Raw genomic sequence first — 9,192 nt, forward strand, 5'->3', positions numbered from 1 at the left:
TGCTCCTCCCAGTTCAACGGTACCTGACAAAACTAATGCCAGTTTTCATCCAGCACCAGCTTGTGATGTTAAATAAGAAACTCTGTGTGAACGTGCTTTTAAGCACTACAGTGCACCAAAGCTGTTTTCAGCTAACATTGAGCCACTAATGATTTTAATGAGAGTGCCTTCTGGATTCATATTTTTTTCATAAAATACATCACACTAAAACAAAATCAATGAGAAACATTAATTAGGGCCTTTTTAGACGCCTTCTGTGGTGTTGTTTTTCTTTTGAGAAGCACCAGATGAAGAATGCTGTGCTTTATTTAAGCTAAGTTGTTTGACATTTAGATAAGAGAAAAAAGGGAAAAATACTAACAAACACAGGAACAATTTCTGACAGCTCTTTGTCATGCAAGAGAGAAAAAAGGGGACCGACTGTGAGATACTACTTTGAAGCCCTGGAAATTTGTAATGAAAAATTTAAGATACAAGAGAGGAAGAAAGATGAGCTATTCATTGGGTTCTGCATATATTAACACTTGTAATTCAAACTAAAGGTTTGCTATGTGTTTTCATAATTTTGACTCTAATAAATATCTTGGAGAATTGCTTTGATATTCTAAGATCATGCATGTAGCTTGCATCCATTAAGAAAAATGGGGAACAATCATCATCAGCCCTCTTGGCGCTAATGAGAAGGTCATTGCTCTTTAATTATCACAGACATGAAACTGAAATATTTCAAAGGGTTTGTGGAATACAGTGGCTATGGGCAAAGCTGTGTATCTGTTTATAAGTCTGTCTGACCCAGAGCAAGTAGAGTAGAACATGCATCTTCCATTCTACAGCCTTTCTGCTTTTGTGTATATTAAATTTGCAGGTTTGTATCACTCTTTCTTGCACATCAGATTAATCTGGGAAATTTAGACCAGCTATTAGCGGGGGCTGAGTAGGAGGGAGGAGGGCAGGGAAAGGCGGAGAAAAAGGGGTAGAGATGTGAGAATAGTAAAATGTTCCTCATCAGGAGGTATTGTGAAATAAGTACTACTGTGTTGTGTGACCTTATTTCCCACAGTAGGGGTGTTATGAAGAAATAGAAACGGTGAGGTGCTGCAGGAAAATATTAGCAAATTAAAATTTTGTGTTTGCCATTGGCTGTGATCTCACTCATATTTCCACCCTTGCAGAAGAAGTGACTACAAGGGGAACAGACAGAGTGGAGGAGTTGGGGAAAAAACAATTAAATTTAAATAATTTTTTCCTGCTGGTTGTGATTTACTCAAAACAATTTCTTCCTACTCTGGTACAGAACTACAATAAATCCTTCCCTCACTCCTAATGTTTTTGCACCAAATATGTTCTATTGATCCATTAGCTAAAATGTTGATTATTGCTGGATTAAATAGACCATTTCGACTCTAGTAATAGGTGAGCAACCCTGTCTTTCATGGGAGTGAAAAGGCTGAGGAGTAGAAAGGAAAAATTTCTCACTGTGAGGGAGAGAGGAAAGAGGAAGATCCAATTTTGCATACAATTTTGTTTTATATAATTTGGAATACTACTGCTGAACAGCTATCTTCTCTCTTTTTTCCTCAATTTTCACCTTTGGGAGCAGTCACATTCCCAAAGGCACTGTCAAAATATGAGTGGGAAGAGGAGGGGTGGGAAGAGAAAGCATTCAAAATACTAGCAATCAAAAATTGGTCTCCTCTGAATGCTTTGTTTTAATAAAGAGTTATGGCAAAAATGCAAATTTAGCTTCTAAGTCTAAAATTCACAAATATTTCTCATAATTAAGAGAGTTTCCATTTCCCAGCTTTGGAAGACTGAAACTGAATTTACAATACAAACTGACTTACAGAGTTTGGATCTCTAAATATTCATTGCTGGAATCTGATATGAACATTTCAGCAGAGTAAAACAGCAGCAAATCTTTATGACAGACAAAAAGTTTACCTTCCTGCAGCAACCTTCATCTTGAAAGGCAGCTTAGGTGGAATTACATTAGGCAAGGAGGAAATTATTTTCCAAGTTATTTCCGATAGAGATTCCAGCTAATTCTTTTCATAGATTTTTACCTTTCTGGGGAAAGACAAATACCCTTTCCTTCAGCTGACAGATGTCAGGCCTGAAAAACTTCTTGGAAATTTCAGTGAAATTACAAGAGGAAAAAAACACCACCCTATTTTTTAAAGTATTTTATAATACTTTTCATGCAGAAAGCAAGAGAGAAACTCAAGGCCAAAAGGACCATGTGCTAAGCCAGTATAGAGTGGTAGCTATTCAAATTTTATCTGTTCATCTCGTAATCCAAACAAAAATCACCTAAAACTGGTTAATACCCTGAAACCAAGTAAAGTGGCCTAATCTCCAAAGGAGGCAAGCCACCAAGTAAGTGTTTCTGACTAAAAAAGTAAGATTGCCCCATTAAAAACCAATGTAAACATTTTCATAGGACCTTTCTCCTGAGATCTACATATATAACTCTGTAAAAAAGATCAGAGTGCCTTTTTCAAAGAAGGACTTGAGTAATCATTTCCAGAGTAACTAAAGTGACTTGATGTGGTTGAAGCCAAAGCAGAGCTGATGTCTGAACTGAGATATGCATCTGAATGCCCAGATCAGGAAATGTTTTCTGACCTTTCTCCTTCCCACTCTCCCAAGAACCTGTAAAAACAGTAATTTGTTGCAGCAGCCAGATGGTGACCAGAGTGCACCTCCCACAAGCACTTCAGATGCAGTCAAGGTTCCCCTCTGACCAGACTTCACTGCAGCAGAAAAATGGAGTTAAACAGAAGCTGTGCTGACAGTGTCAGCTCTCTCCCGCAGCTGGACACCAGCTGATCTAGTGATTGCAGTGACCCCTTCATTAGCTGGAGAGCCCAGTGCTTTCTCTTTTCCCCATTACCATCAAACCTTCAATTCAAGAGGAACACAGAATCTGTGGTATCTCATCAGAGAGTGTCATTATCTTGTACTCCTATGACTGGTATTTATAACTCTGGTAATTCTCACCTGCCCTTCTAACTGGGCCATTTTAAAAAGAACCAGAGGAAAACCACACATTTAGTCAGTGGATAAAATCTTCAGTGTTATGTCAGAAAAGAGCCTGACCCTCCATATTTAGGAGAATTGGCTGTGAGAGGTACTCAAAGGAGACCATTTCCTAATGATCTTGTTCATGAGGAAAGAAGGACATTAGCTGGATTTCAGGATTCCATGTGAGAAATCTACTATCCAAACTAGACTGACAGAAACATTGTGTTGGGCTTTACTTGTTCTCTCTACTTCTGTAAAGAGCATGGGGAAACTTGCAAGTGTGGTCAGGCAAGGCAAGCATGAGACTGGAATCTTCTAAATACATTAGAAATAGCAAAAATGTTTTCTGGAATTATGAAAAAAAGTCAAAGCAAATAATTTAGCTCTCATAATCCTTCGACTCTCTCTCTCTTTTGCACAGGCTTAGGGAGAATGGCATCATGCAGGTTCAAGCTGCTATCACAAAACATGTAATTAGGAAGTGCTCACACCTGGATAGAGACAATTTTCATCTGTAAATCAAGCAGCACAAAAAGCACCAGGGAGTAAGTTTCCTGTTTCAAGGCATTATGCAGCTAGAAATATTTAGCATATTCCCAAATACTTCTCATTTACAGTATTTTCTATCCTTAAAACACAAAACAAAGGCATAACTTGTCATTACAACATTTTGTTTATATATGTCTCTAGCTTTATACAGCTCAATATCCAGAAATATAGCTACAGAATAAGAAATTAATTTATTTTATCTGAATAATTCTTAATTAAATTGCCTACTTTCTTTATTTTGACTTTTTTTGTGTCTTTGGCATCTTAAATCCTTTGCCAAATGCTTTTTTGTCTTGACCATTAAGGTATAAAGTAAATTGAATTAGTCCTAAAACTGTTTCTTGTGGTACTTCCTTTTTTCCCTTTTTTGCCTTTGGTATCAATGCACTTAAAAAAAAATTCATCAGTTCATGTAGTAGATCCCTTCACAATATTTACAAAACTTTCATGTAATTAGAAAAGCCCTTCATGCAGCACTGTATCAAAACACTGAGAAAGGAAATGAAAACAGAAGAATGCTGACAACGTTACAGGATGAAAGATTATACAGCAATTTTTAACAGGGGAAGCTGCATGAGCTTTTGACAGCCAGCGGGGGAGAATTTGTTATTATTTCAATCTCTTAACAATGGAAATGACACACACTGAACAAATGGCCGCCTACTAAAGTTTTGTATGGCCTTAAAGCACCTCTCTCCTTCTGCCACTTATTACCAGCTCTTCTTCTTCTTAACCCCCATATCACTCACAACCCTGAAAGCAACATCTTCCATTGAAAAGAATACTTTACCTCCTAAGTATTTGCCCTTCTTTTAGTGGAATCCCCATTTGACTGCTCTTAAGAGCACAGAGGATGAAACTGGTAGGTGGCTGCTCAGTTCATCTCCATTGCTCTCACAAGAGCCAAGGATCTTGGTAGAGACATTCATGGGAGGCACAGCATGCTTCCAGAACAGAGCTAGTAGAAGAAATCAGACAGAAAAATATCACAGGTATAGAGAAACTGAAACCACCTGGAAGAGCACAGAACTGCACAGAAAAGGTACAGCTTTAACAGGGCTCTGATTAAGTGTATCTGAAAATCCAAGCAGTGAGATCTAATCTGCCCTCTGGGAATAGCTTTACACATAGAAGGCAGAGGTTGTTCTGCAGTTACCCATTCTCAGGGTTAACTGGTGTCTGAGGTAGACAAACACACTAGTTAGAGAAATTCAGCTCTTACTCCAGAGGTATCCTGAAAAAAAAAGTGGCACACACTTATTTAGAAAAAGAAACACCATGAAAGTTCATGAAAATAAGACTGCTGGAACTGTAAGGCAATGGAAAACCTGAGCATGAGGCAATGAATTTCTAGGCCAGTGGGGGCCTAAGGGGCCAAACCCCAAACTCTGCACCTATTAATTTCATGCCATTGGCTTCAATAGGGCCATATCCTATAATGATGAGTGATACTCCTGGTGAGGTTGTTTTTATGTTGTGTTAATACAGTGTTAAGCCAGTTGTTTAAAACTGCATTGCAGTAATTAAGTAATGGCAGTTACTGTTACATGTGTTTATTAGTGAAAAATAGTAAAGGACAGTTGCTTTTCTGTTCTTTATATGTGGCCTTAGGGACTGTACCTTTTGTAGTCCCCAAAGTCCCCTCTCATTATTGGACTAAGCTTGCCAATAAAATACTATAGGGGATAAAGAAGTTTGTTTTTTCTTTTTCAGTGGGGTGTGAGTTCAGCTGAACCTGAACATCACCAGAACAGCAGCTGCTGATTTCTTGGAATGGGAGAGGCAATCCTTACAGGGAGGGCTCTCTGTGCCACTCGCCTCTCTCCTTTGTGTTGCAGCCTCACTGTGACACAAGAGGTGTGTGGCTGGATGCTGCAGTTTTCTTCCTGCTTTTTTTTCTCTTCAGGAACAGTAAACAGGGCTGGAACCAGATGTGACTTATCAAAAGAAGTGTTAGAAGTCTGTAACACAAAAAGCATGGGGCTTTCCTAAATTCTACCAACTGGGCAGAGATTAGAAGAAACTCATTAAAGGAAGGAGATTTCCACACGGCATCAACACGAATCATGGCCATGCCAATAAAATATGGCAGACAAAATGCAAATCCCAAATGGGTACCACTGACACATGACATAATTAAAAACGCAGAGGTGGTGAAACTTCTTCCTGTCTGCAGAGGCAACACTCACAAGTGTACACAAAGGTCACAAAACCAAAATCCAAATCCACTTTTAGGCAAAACAAGCCTGATTTTCCACTACAACATACGTTATGTATTTTCTTAAGAGAAATCTGAGGTTGGCAACACAAAAAAGCTCTTCATTCACCATTCTGATATTTGCTCACTAGACAGAGAAAATATGGAGAATCTGCCTGAAGTTCCAGATGAATGGAATGATGGCTGTTCAAGGCATGTCTTATGACAATTGCATCATAAAAAAAGGAACACAACTTATATCCCACAAAGGATGATTATCTAAATTGCCGTGGCACATTCAGGGATCTGTAAATCAAATTACTCCATTTTTTCACTTAAGAAGGGATGCTTGCTTTTTTTTTTCCCCCAGCTTCTGCCAACTACTGAGCAATATAAAGCTGAACTTCTACCCCAGGTATAACTCAGATAACATGGTTAATACAATTATCCCATGTCAAAAGGAACATTCCTTAAACTTACTGATATTCCACATCAGTTTATTCTTTCAGTTTTCATATAAGTATCTTCTATCTCTCCAACTTTGACATATCTTGCCACAAGGAGAACTTCAGCAATTTTGGAATAAAAGTCTGTCAAAGATGAGATTTGCCTAAAGGTAGCCTTTTCAGCAAGCTGAGTAACATGCCACTGTCACAAGATACTGAGATGATTTTTCTGGTCAAGACTAACTTTCAACAAATCATTGTCCCATAATGCCAGGGCATCAGATTTTAACGACACATTTGTCATATGTTTTAGCTGAAATTCTGCAAATAAGTAAATCCTATGCATGTCTGACTTAAAAAATTCAGGAGGAAATAGTATTGAAGATTCCTGTTAAACTGTTTTCTTTCTTCTCAACTCCTTATTTGAAGCATATTCTTAATTATGCATCATTTCCCACACATAAATTCATTTATGTATATTAATTTTTGCTCCACTTAGCAGTGGTCACTTAATTAAATGTCTTCAGTTGTTTTAATGAAAAGAAAAAAAAAAGGATTTAACAGAATGTGTAACAGTGTACATTTAAACATATTTGTTGCCTTTATTTCAGTCCATTTGTAACACTGATACTAGAACATTTGTGGAACTGATATTAAAAAGTAATATACTTTTCTAAAGCCCCCAGACTGTTTAGCAGATTTTTTAAATTGAAATCAAAATTATACAGATTTTTCATTCTGATAATTTTACCAATTCACTAATTCTTTAATCTTTACAGGTCATTGAACAGCTTCACATTAATGAGATGTAGTTAAGAACAAATTTTACAGTTTTTTCTCTCCTTTTTTTTTTGAAAAATGTTGCATATCGTTTGCAAATTAGAAAGAACTTGTTCCATTTATGGTACATTTATTTAAAATAATCAAATGCATGAAAGCCAGCTGAACACTGTGTGCAATGATGCTTTAAAACAAATTACCATTTATTTATAAGGAAGAAATAGACTTTTAAAAAGCTCACAGACTGCATTTCATTATTAATGGTCCTCTCCACTGATTTCTTGCAATGAGATACAGAAACAAGAGAAAAGTCACAGTAAAACCAGGAAAGAAAGCTTTTTTGGGGAACATGCACTTTATACCAAATATAATATAAAATATAACCAAAAATTGATAGCACCTGAGGTGCATGTATGAGGAATTTCAGTGGCAATTTCTCTGCAGCTGCTAGAGAGTCTCAAACAACACAGTAGATAATGTGTTTAGGAAGTCAAATTAGCCCATATCATCATGCAAAAAACTTCACTTTCTTCCAGTGAACCCAATACATTCAAGAAACACTTCTAACATCAGAAGCCTGAAAGGATCAATATCTCAAAATTATTGTAGACTGTAATTTCATGCTGTGGAAACAGTGAAAGGTAATTACTTCAGCTCAAGTATGTTAAATTACTACTATTGTCTTCTGAATTGAATAGACTCTTTATCTTTTTAAACAGCAAGTTAACCACCGTGGGTTTCCCAGGCCAGGTTTGATGCACAGGCACACGTGCACAGTACTCAGGAAAGTCAGCACTCGGTGCTGGCTGAGAGGTCCATTGTTATTCACTCCAGAAAAATCAACTTCCTGAAGATTAAAGCCACATGTCTTAGTGAATATTCTGAATGCTCTTCAACCATTCTCTAGGCTTGCTTGTAAAAGCCTGAAAATTGTGCATTTGATTCCCTCTGGAAGTCGAATGAAAACCATTTCAGACTGTTCATAAACAACTATTTCATTACAAAAGATCAGCAACCAGAAAAAAGATATTTTGAGGGGTAGGCAGAAAGGTTCATCTTCTATTTTTAAAAAAAGAACAACTGAAAACTTTAGTCCCATGAGTGTCTATTATAATATCAGCTTGCTCATCCACTTGCACTTTAGCTCCCTCTTTCTTGTGTTACGAGCTAGGATCTGACCTGTGGCTTCATAGCTCAAGATAAAGGAGTACCACAATTTCTTAGTCAATTTTAACAGTAGTACAGATGGAAACACAAAAAAAAGGTCTGTTAAATCAGTTTTTGAAACAGCTCAGAAAATATTTTAGTTTCAAAAATATATGAACTGTTTGACAATAATAACTATGCATTTGATAATTCCACAATCTTTATACAGGGGATGACACACATAAAGCCTAGAACTACTGTTACTAATGAGATTGCTGTTAACAGGCAGCAATATCAATGCCTGACTGCAAATTCCTATCTGGCCAGTGATCTGACAACAATTCCAAATGACTCATTAGTGATCTTCACTTCAGGAGGTGCTTTGTAAAAACCTGAGCTAATTCCTCTTCTTTCATTGAAACAGCTATTTGCATGAATCCTGAAATTCGACAATTTAAGTTTCTCTGTAGCTGCCAGCTATTGCCATTGATGAGATTTGAAGGTTTCTAATAAGCTTCCTCACAAAATTTCTTAGCAAAGAAAAACACAAAGAAAATGTGTGTGCTCCTGGGGCCTGTTTCCAACTCTGCAGTCAGTCCCTCTGATGACCTTGCTTTCCAGCCATTCTGATTTTTGCCTCTTGCAGCCTTGGGGAATGACATGGTGTCTTGCATAAGTTATACCCCACAGTGAAGAGCCACTTAGATGGGGTTCCTTTTCTGTCCCTTTATTCCCTGTCTTACTCCCAAATGGAGCAGGGAGGAGGTGCACAGGGTTAAGTTGTTGACAAAGAAGTGCACAATGGAGAGCTGCCCTGGCAGCAGAGCTCAGGATACAAACTAGACCACCAGGAGCAATATCCATCCTCCCCTTTATCACTCCTGTTTGCTTCCATTTCTCTAGACATGGGAAAAAGGCAAAGAAATCTCAGAGCCTGGGATGAAGAGACACAAGATAAAGACAGAATGGGGGAAAAAAATGAGAGGAATGTGTTCCTAGGAGAAGGCTTTGGAAAATTCAACTTTCTCACCCCTGAGTCCAAATAATTTA

This window comes from Vidua chalybeata, chromosome 6, assembly GCF_026979565.1.
Source record: "Vidua chalybeata isolate OUT-0048 chromosome 6, bVidCha1 merged haplotype, whole genome shotgun sequence".
NCBI classification, from domain to species: Eukaryota; Metazoa; Chordata; class Aves; order Passeriformes; family Viduidae; genus Vidua; species Vidua chalybeata.